Here is an 11,286-nt window from a genome sequence, read left to right as displayed (position 1 = left end):
CGGATTGATAAACCTCAGGTCATCCACTTGAGGGAAATTTGCTACTGTCCTACAAACCTTTGCACTTGGAGGCCCAATAACGTCTACAAGAAGAAGGTTGTGCATTAGACATCAGAGTGCGGCTGCGGCGTCTGCCCGCCGCCGTCGTTGATCTGGATGGGGTTGGCATAGGCCTTTCGTGGCCCACTGTTGATGATGGCGTCGGTGGCATTGGCGCTTGTAGATAGGGCTCCTAGACAACCTTCTTCTTTTGTTCCCTGCGAAGCATCGCCGGTTTACCGTTTGCCTCCGTCTTCGTCTTGGAGCCGCCACCGCCGGACACGCTTCCGACTGCTGCTCGGCCGCGGCCCCACCGTGCCGGCGCCTCTCCAACTTGTTGCTGTGGCTGCAGCCCCACCATGCCACTTTGCTGCTGGCCTTGATGCTGGAGTCGCCTCTCCCTTTGGCTGTTGCTCCGCCCGACCGCGCATCGTTGAACCACCAGGTTCCCCGAGCCGTGCGTGCCCTCTGCTCCGGATTGTTCTGCGATGAGTCGCCTCGTCGTATGATTCCTTTACTGCAAGCCGGCCTCAGCTCCAGTCACCGCCTCAAGTCGCCTCTGTTGTGAGTCGCCTTTGCCGACCTCACACCCGAGTCTACGTTGTTCTTGCTGCCAAAGCCGCCCTGGCCTCGACTCCGAGCCGCCGCCTGTCCGAGCGCGCCTCACCTAGCCATCCGAGTCGCATCAAGCCGGCCCCGCCCCTGCTTCCTGTCGATGCATCAAGTCGCCATCACCGCGGCCTCCCCCGCCGCGTCGAGCCGCTGTGGCCAGCTTTAAGCCACCCAACCTCGCGACCGCATCAATTGTGGCCTCGCGTCTCCGCCTTGAGCGTAGCCCTGCCGCCTCGCTGTTACGACGAGCCGTCGTCGCCCTCGCGCTTTGTCTCCGCTGAGAACAGTGTCAAACCTGCATGTCCGAACCGCGGTCTTCACTCAAGTCGTCGGGTATCCGCACTTCGTTCAGCCCACAGTCGCGGTTCCACCCCGCGCTGTTTGGCCGCGGCCGTTGCCTCGCGCCTCAAACATCACCGGTTTACCGTTTGCCTCTGCTCCTTCGGCCGCCAAGCCGTCCGACTCTTTTTCTGTTCTGCCACCGTGGCTGCTATATGCACGGTCACAAGGGCGAGGGCAGAAGGTTCAATAAATGGGTTTTCCAATCTACGGATACTCTTAATCATGTTATCAAAAACCAAGGGCTGTTACATGGACATATTGACATAGATAAGTGGTTACAACTGCTGCTGCTCATGCGATACATGTTGAGTACCAGAGGAGGAAAAGTGTCAATTACTAGTCTCCCAAAAATAATTGATAATGACATACTGCTGATGTATAAGATATTTGGAGTGGACACTACAGTGGAGGCAACACAACGAGCTATCAACTCTGCATATATGGAGGCAAATTCTACATTTCATAGCATCAACTAAGTGAAGCTAATGGGAAGAAGTAGTGGATTTCTCAAAATACATGCTTCCTTGACAAACGGGAAGATGATTTTCGCCTGGTACATAAGGTCAAATTGTTCAAAATGTACGGTGTACAATTCACCCTTGATGGACCAGACATAATTCTTCGGCACCTTGAGCGCTCGGTACAGACCAAGAGAGTTGCTACATGTTTGCACTGGATCAGCCACAATGTTAACAATTTATCCATGGATGCTATATACGGATCATTCATCATCCGAACAAATCAGGGCAATTATTTATGACAAAAAGTGATATTATACCGCGGAGATGGAGGCACGCCAACATCTTTCGGCCCAGGTGGTCGTCGTTATTCAACGAACAACCGCACCGGCTTACAGCGTCGTGGCCATCTCTCATGACCGCACCGGTTTCCAACGCCACGGCTGACTCTCCCGTCCACACCGGTTTAAAACGTCGTGGCCGAAAAATCTGTCAGCACCCGCGTCCGACTCGGCCGCGATTGTTTTCAGTTTCACCACGGTGATCATCAACTCCACGGTGATAATTGCTGACCTGACGCATCAGGTGAAATCTATCCAGCATATTTTTACAAATTATATATTGCTTTCTTTAAAAAGAGCAATTACTCCGGTTTGCAAGTTGTCCCATGCAGGATTCAAACCAGTCTATATCACGGTTAATTATAAGAATATCAAGCCAACTCCTCAAGTTGCCTTGAGACTCGGAGGCTACAATGATATGACTCGGCAAAGGTTGCCGGCTTTTCAGTGAAGTCAAGAACCCCAGGACGCTGGAGGGAAAGATAACCCGGTCCCGGAGGCTACTACCATATGGATGAAAATTTAAGGGCCGTCAGAAAACTTCCGGTTCAAAATGAAGAATGCCGGTTTAAAATCCGATTCAAGGGAAATCTGTTCTCCCACGAAGCTCTGAAGCTCTCAAATCCGGTTTAAGAATTTCCGGTTCAAAAAGGAATTAACTTCTCGCAAGTTCGAGTTGAAAGGCCGTCAGAAAATTTCTAGCTGTAAATGAAGATTCCAGTTTTACAATCCGGTTCAAGGGAAAGATATCTCTCACAAAGCTTTGAAGCTCTCAATATCCGGTTCAAAATCCCGGTTCAAGAAGAATTTGTCTCTTGCAAAAAGTTAAAGATGGCCGAAGAGGACCTGCTGCCATGATGCGCGGTCCAAACATGGGTATCCTGCCTTATTGGCTTATCATATTATTGAAGACTTGGGGGCTTGGTCATATCCGAACCATAGCTACACCTCTTGATCGGTGCAATGCCACAGCATCACTTGGGGGCTTGGTCGTATCCGAACCATAGCTACACCTCTTGATCGGCGTTATGCCACAGCATCACTTGGGGGCTTGGTCGTATCCGAACCATAGTCACACCTCTTGATCGGCTCAAAGTCAAATCAATCCGGGGCCAAAGAGGGTGTTGTAAAACAACAACTCAAACATAGGCACCCACTGAGCACAGCTCAAAACGTTACTTGGGGATTCTTTGCTATCGAAATGAACTTAGAATCTACACTTGTAATGGGCTATCAAGCCATGGCTTGGAAGCCTGGTGTATACACCTAAAACCCCAGGTTATCCTACCTCTTTAAGTAAGTCACTCCGACCAGGTAAACCTTGTATGACCCATCGAACGTTTCACAAGTCAATCCCATGGACCCTGAACTTGTTAAAGTTAAATCGGTGATTGGTTAAAGATTGAGGTCCATCTTAAAAAGGCTTTGCAAAATGGTTTAACTCAGCGGCCTAGCAGCCCATGAAAAGCCTCGATTTTGGGCCTGGCAGCCCATGAAAAGCCTTTCATATTTCTTTTTTATTTTGCGGTGCGTTTATTGACTCGGCTTGGCTTTTAACTACAAGTTGTCAGTACATGATCAGTTATAATCCGGTGCTTATTGACCCGGTCTGGTTTCGACTACAAGTCGCCAGTATTATATATGGATAATCCAGTGTTTATTACAACTCGGTACGGTTTTATCATAAACCGGTACAATATGGAAGAAGTTATCAGTACTCAAGATTGGGGTTATCACCTTTACTACAATAAAGTTGGCCAACCAATGATGTGATTTAATGTCACAGGTATGATATATTTCATATTTGATTATTCTTAAGTGCAGCCTTGGTTATCAACCCAGGTTATATGTTGGGCATTATGACCCGTCCGACGGTAAACCGCCAGGACACTTTAAACTTGTTGTATGCAGAAACAGGTTGAATAAAGCATAATTATAAATCACCGGTGTTTATTAACTCGGCCCGGCTTTAAGACGATAAGTCGCCAGTGTATGATGAGAAATTATCCGATGTTTGTTAACCCGGCCTGGCTTTGGACTATAAGTCGCCAGTATATATTTGGATTGCGCCATTGGAATCATGTGCTTATAAATCGTTGGGTATATTCTTCAAATCTTTAATAGTCAACATGGCTGGATTTTTATTATGGTTATCAATAACCAATACTATGATTGAGGTTTTCAAAGTCGCTTTAGTGCAATGGCTATTATTTTATCAATGGATATAATTTATTCTAGAATGGAAGGAATAGTCCCGAGTCGCTGCAGGCTTACGACTCGGCACTTGGGGGCTACATTATTCAAAGTTGAGATTATATCAAATATGCAAGTCTCATGTCGCTGCAGGCATGCACCATGATATTTGGGGGCTAATGCAAAGTCATTTTTTTCTCATCTCATTAAAGACCCGACTCATCATATCATAATGAGCCGGCCCTTGGGGGCTACCAATTGCTCCTGTCAAACATTCAAGGTATACAAGCCTTAATCCATTATATTAAAGGGTTCATTGCTTAGTTGGTAAAGCACCAAGCTCTTAACCTTGTGGATGTGGGTTCAAGCCCTACGATGGAAGCTACATTATAATATGTTATTTCCATTGAAGTATATATCAAGTCCCGGTTTAGTATTGTCTTACTAAGCCGGCCCTTGGGGGCTACACATCACTGCTAAAATCTACATGATTATATTTACAAAGTCCCTGCTCATTATTGCATAATGACCCGGCCCTTGGGGGCTACACTGGTTGAAGTTTTTTATGATCATAAGGCAATTACAAGTCCCAGGTTGCTGCAAGCATGACAACCCGACACTTGGGGGCTACATATGTGGGATATTCAGTTTTGACTAATGATTGAGATGAACAATCTGGATTTCTTCAAGGTTGCAGCATTTATATTGAGACAAGTCTTAAGCTATCACTATGTTCTCCTCTTAAGACGTGGGGACTACAGGTAATATGGACACGAGGGAGAGAAATCTTCAAAATTCTCAGCTTTGACCCGGCGTTGGCAACAATCATGACCCGGAGTTTATAACAGTCATGACCTGGAATCAAAAGTTTTCATAACCCGGCAATTTTGGATAAACCGACAAGTTTTTCAAGCCGGTTGAGTATTAGTTGAATATTTAAAGACCGATATTTTTGTCAAGTCAGAGCATTGAAGGCCGATTCAAATGGATTCTTTATTTACAGTATTTCTTCTAGAAGAAAATTAATTATGAAGCTGGTCTAATGACCCGGATTTTCTAGAAGAAGGAAATGACAAGGACTTAAGGATGTTCAGGTGCCGGTTTACAAGAATTCTTAACCGGAGCACATCCTGTCAATTTTGTTCTTGTGTTTATTTTGCATTATAAGTTTACCATGGATAAATCCAAGCTAAACTTGGGGGCTAATATCGGGGATATACCCCGCGGCGTAAACCGGCCGAAAGTATAACCCGGTCGGACTAGGCGTTTCATTGGTAACCCGCCAGAGGATTGGCGACTTACGTGTCTGGCGGTTCACTGGTATGACGATTCACGAGCCTGAAGACTCATTGGTGACCCGGCGCGTGTTCCAGATGGATGACAAGGCCCAAGGCCCAGCAGGCCGGTTTATGTTAGTGGTGGGCTGGTTTAAGAGGAAAGGCGTGAGGAACATTTATCTTACAAGGAGTTAAGACCTGGACTTGTATCCGGTTTGTGTTAGAAGGTAGACTAGTCCTAATCTTAATAGGACTCCACATGTAACCCGCCCCTTCAACATATATAAGGAGGGGCAGGGCTCCCCAAAAAAGGGACAAGATTCACAAGTTCCACAAGTTGGACAAGTTAGGTTTAGACAATAGCTCTCGAGATAGAGCACTCTTGTAACCATGATCATCATCATCAATATCAATGAAGCAGGATGTAGGATTTTACCTCCACCGTGAGGGGCCGAACCTGGGTAAAACATCGCGTCTCTCGTCCCGCTCAACCCCTCTCAAGCTACCACATAGATGCGTTGGCCTCGCGACTAAGTCCTGACACCTAGGACATCTGCCGTGACAATTCTACAACAAACCCCATGGGGGTGTGTAAAGGATCTGTAGTGCCCTTTGGTTAATATTGTCCTTATTATGAAGATGTACAACTGCATGTCCTGCTTCGACTCAGTCCCCCCTTTCCAACCTCGCGGTAGCTTGGTGCTCTACGCCGACAGGTCCCGGTCCCCAGGCAGGCTGCAACCGTCGCTGGTATGCCAGGTCGCGATGCTGTGGTCAAGGCCTGGAGGTAAGCGGCCCGAGGTCCAGTACGAGCTCCTGAGGCGCGATGCTCAAGAGGTCCCCTTTAGCGCGCAAGCAGCTACCTAAGGATAGGAAAGGAAGGCGGCGTCGCTGTAGCAAGGTTGCAAGAGATGGGAATCCTATGCCGCAGTGCTTGGCTGACCCGAGTGTGAAACTTATCTTAATGGTCCAGAGTCAATTCCTTGTGCTACGCCAGGCTCGTGCGTCAATGGCCATAGTGTAGTCGGGTTAGGTCCATGCGAGCTTTCCCTTCTTTACCACGCTGTCCCGTGTGCTCTACATCCTTGGGTCCTGGTCCTCGAGCGAGCTCAGCCGCAGCTGGTATGCTAGGTCGCGATGCTATGGTCAAGGCCAGGGGGTGAGGGCTGGAGAGCCAGTAAGTGCTCCTGAGGCGCGATGCTCAGGTGCCCCCCTTTAACGCGCAAGCGAATTGCATGGGAAAAGAAGGAGCCCGCGGTACCGCCTGCTGTCATCCTTGAGAGGTTCCTGCAGGTTAGTCGGCGAGAGCATAGCCCATGGTCGCGCTGTTACGAAGCTGCTGATTGCTCCACAAGAAGACGAAGACACTGAGGATCTGATGAGGTGACGTGTACGGAGCGGGCCGCAAGCCAGAGCTCGAACTCTTAGATTTATCAGCATTGCAGGGATGGACCTGAGCACAAGCGTCATGCCAGTATGTGAAGTTTTTGCCACAGGGTAAACATGAGATTGGTCAGCAACGCGGGATGCCGCGAGATGTAATCAAACAAGCGATAGCCATAAGAGAACCACACAAGGAGATAAGCTAGTTCAAATAGTTGTAAAAACGATACATGCCACTGGGACGGACCCGAGCGGCATGGGGATGATGCAGCCTGAGGGGCGCTCCCAGCAGAGTAAGCCAAAGATGCAGAAAAATACATGCCGCAGGGGCAAGCCCGTGCGACCTGGGAATGATGCAGTCCGAGGGGTGCTCCCAGCTGAGTAAACCGGAAAATGTCACCTGGTACCATTGTCGAAGGAGCGTTGAAGTAGCTGATGATGCGTGCCGAAGAGTCGCTCCTCACGAGCCACCAGGGCCCTGAGTCTCGGGAGGCTCTGGGGGCTCGAGTGGTTCCTTGAGGACCATCACCATTTCCGCCAGGACTGCGTGGTGCCTGGCCTCCTGAGCCGCCAGGATGCTCTTCAGATGACGCTGGTGGGTGACAGCCGTGTTCGGCAAGCCAAACGGCATGCGAACGTAGTAATTTCAAAAAAAAAATCCTACGCACACACAGGATAATGGTGATGCATAGCAACGAGAGGGGAGAGTGTGTCTACGTACCCTCGTAGACCGAATGCGGAAGCATTAGCACAACGCGGTTGATGTAGTCGTACGTCTTCACGATCCGACCGATCCAAGTACCGAACGCACGTCACCTCCGAGCTCTGCACACGTTCAACTCGATGACGTCCCATGAGATCCGATCTAGCAAAGCTTCACAGGAGATTTTCGTCAGCACGATGGCGTGTTGACGGTGATGATGTTGCTACCGACGCAGGGCTTTGCCAAAGCACTGATACGATATGATCGAGGTGGATTATGGTGGAGGGGGGCACCGCACACGGCTAAGGGATCAATGATCAATTGTTGTGTCTTGGGATGCACCCTACCCCCGTATATAAAGGAGTGAGGGAGGAGGAGGCCGGCCCTAGGAGGGGTGCGCCAAGGGAGTAAGATTCCTACTCCTAGTAGGAGTAGGTTTTCTCCTTTCCTAGTCCAACTAGGAGAAGGGGGAAATGAGGGGGAGTGGAGAAGGAAGGGAGAGGGGGGCCGCGCCCCAAACCCCTTGTCCAATTCGGACTAGGCTTGGGAGGGGGGCGCGCCACCTCCTGGCTGCTGCCTCTCCTTCCCACTAAGGCCCATTAAGGCCCATTGACTCCCCGGACGAATTCCCGTAACTCCCCGGTACTCCGAAAAATACCTGAATCACTCCGAACCTTTCTGATGTCCGAATATAGCCTTCCAATATATCGATCTTTACGTCTCGACCATTTCGAGACTCCTCATGATGTCCCCGATCTCATCCGGGACTCCGAACTACCTTCTATACATCAAATCACATAAACTCATAATACCGATCGTCACCGAACTTTAAGCGTGCGGACCCTATGGGTTCGAGAACTATGTAGACATGAACGAGACACATCTTCGGTCAATAACCAACAGCGGAACCTGGATGCTCATGTTGTCTCTCACATATTCTACGAAGATCTTTATCGGTCAAACCGCATAACAACATACGTTGTTCCCTTTGTCATCGGTATGTTACTTGCCCGAGATTCGATCATCGGTATCTCAATACCTAGTTCAATCTCTTTACCGGCAAGTCTCTTTACTCGTTCCGTAATACATCATCCCGCAACTAACTCATTAGTTACAATGCTTGTAAGGCTTATAGTGATGTGCATTACCGAGTGGGCCCAGAGATACCTCTCCAACAATCGGAGTGAAAAATTCTAATCTCGAAATACGCCAACTCAACAAGTACCTTCGGAGACACCTGTAGAGCACCTTTATAATCACCCAGTTACGTTGTGACGTTTGGTAGCACACAAAGTGTTCCTCCGATAAACGGGAGTTGCATAATCTCATAGTCATAGGAACATGTATAAGTCATGAGGAAAGCAATAGCAACATACTAAATGATCAAGTGCTAAGCTAACGGAATGGGTCAAGTCAATAACATCATTCTCTAATGATGTGATACCGTTAATCAAATGACAACTCATGTCTATGGCTAGGAAACTTAACCATCTTTGATTCAATGAGCTAGTCAAGTAGAGGCATACTAGTGACAGTCTGTTTGTCTATGTATTCACACATGTATCAAATTTCTGGTTAATACAATTCTAGCATGAATAATAAACTTTTATCATGATATAAGGAAATAAATAATAACTTTATTATTGCCTCTAGGGCATATTTCCTTCAGTCTCCCACTTGCACTAGAGTCAATAATCTAGTTCAGATCGCCATGTGATGAACACCCATAGTTCAATTCGTCATGTGACCAACACCCAAAGGGTTTACTAGAGTCAATAATCTAGTTCACGTCGCTATGTGATTAACATCCAAATAGTACTAAGGTGTGATCATGTTTTGCTTGTGAGAGAAGTTTAGTCAACGGGTCTGCCAAACTCAGATCCGTATGTATCTTGCAAACTTCTATGTCTACAATGCTCTGCACAGAGCTACTTTAGCTAATTGCTCCCACTTTCAATATATATCTAGATTGAGACTTAGAGTCATATGGATCAGTGTCAAAACTTGCATCGACGTAACCCTTTACGACGAACCTTTTGTCACCTCCATAATCGAGAAAGATATCCTTATTCCGCTAAGGATAATTTTGACCGCTGTCCAGTGATCTACTCCTAGATCACTATTGTACTTCCTTTCTTAACTCAGTGTAGGGTATACAATAGATCTGGTACACATCATGGCATACTTTATAGAACCTATGGCTGAGGCATAGGGAATGACTTTCATTCTCTTTCTATCTTCTGCCGTGGTCGGGCTTTGAGTCTTACGCAATTTCACACCTTGTAACACAGGCAAGAACTCTTTCTTTGACTGTTCCATTTTGAACTACTCCAAAATCTTTTCAAGGTATGTACTCATTGAAAAAAAAACTTATCAAGCGTCTTGATCTATCTCTATAGATCTTGATGCTCAATATGTAAGCAGTTTCACCGAGGTATTTATTTGAAAAACTCCTTTCAAATACTCCTTTATGCTTTCCAGAAAATTCTATATTATTTCCGATCAACAATATGTCATTCACATACACTTATTAGAAATGTTGTAGTGCTCCCACTCACTTTCTTGTAAATACAGGCTTCACCGCAAGTCTCTATAAAACTATGTGCTTTGATCAACTTATCAAAGCGTATATTCCGACTCCGAGATGCTTGCACAGTCCAAAAATGAATCGCTGGAGCTTTGCACACTTTTTAGCACCTTTAGGATCGAAAAAACCTACTGGTTGCATCATATACAACTGTTCTTTAAGAGATCCATTAATGAATGTAGTTTAGACATCCATTTGCCAGATTTCATAAAATGTGGCAATTTGCTAACATGATGCAGACGGACTTAAGCATCGCTACATGTGAGAAAATCGCATCATAGTCAAGACCTTGAACTTTGTCAAAACCTTTTTTCGACAACTCTAGCTTTGTAGATGGTAACACTAGTATCAGCGTTTGTCTTCCTCTTGAAGATCCATTTATATTCTATGGCTTGCCGATCATCGGGCAAGTCAACCAAAGTCCACACTTTGTTTTGATATATGAATCCCATCTTAGATTTCATGGCCTCAAGCCATTTCGCGGAATCTGGGCTCATCATCGCTTCCTCATAGTTCGTAGGTTCATCATGGTCAAGTAACATGACCTCCCGAACATGATTACCATACCACACTAGTGCGGATCTCACTCTGGTTGACCTATGAGGTTCGGTAGTAACTTGATCTGAAGTTATATGATCAACATCATTAGCTTCCTCACTAATTGGTGTAGGGGTCACAGGAACAGATTTCTGTGATGAACTACTTTCCAATAAGGGAGCAGGTACAGTTACCTCATCAAGTTCTACTTTTCCTGCCACTCACTTCTTTCGAGAGAAACTCCTTCTCTAGAAAGGATCCATCCTTAGCAACTAATGTCTTGCCTTCAGATCTGTGATAGAAGGTGTACCCAAATGTCTCCTTTGGGTATCCTATGAAGACACATTTCTCCGATTTGGGTTTGAGCTTATCAGGAAGAAACTTTTTCACATCAGCATCGCAACCCCAAACTTTAAGAAACGACAACTTTGGTTTCTTTCCAAACCATAGTTCATATGGTGTCGTCTCAACGGATTTAGATGGTGCCCTATTTAATGTGAATGCAACTGTCTCGAATGCATAACCCCAAAAGGATAGTGGTAAATAGGTAAGAGACACCATAGATTGTACTATATCCAATAAAGTATGGTTATGACGTTCGGACACACCATTATGCTATGGTGTTCCAGGTGGCATGAGTCTGTGAAACTATTCCACATCAATTAAATTGAAGACCAAACTCGTAACTCAAATATTTGCCTCTGCGATCAGATTGTAGAAACTTTATTTTCTTGTTACGATGATTTTCCACTTCACTCTGAAATTCTTTGAACTTTTCAAATGTTTCAGACTTATGTTTCATCAAGTAGATATA

The sequence above is a fragment of the Triticum aestivum genome, chromosome 5A (genome assembly GCF_018294505.1).
Source record: "Triticum aestivum cultivar Chinese Spring chromosome 5A, IWGSC CS RefSeq v2.1, whole genome shotgun sequence".
Classification (NCBI taxonomy): Eukaryota; Viridiplantae; Streptophyta; class Magnoliopsida; order Poales; family Poaceae; genus Triticum; species Triticum aestivum.
This window is presented reverse-complemented; position numbering follows the sequence as displayed.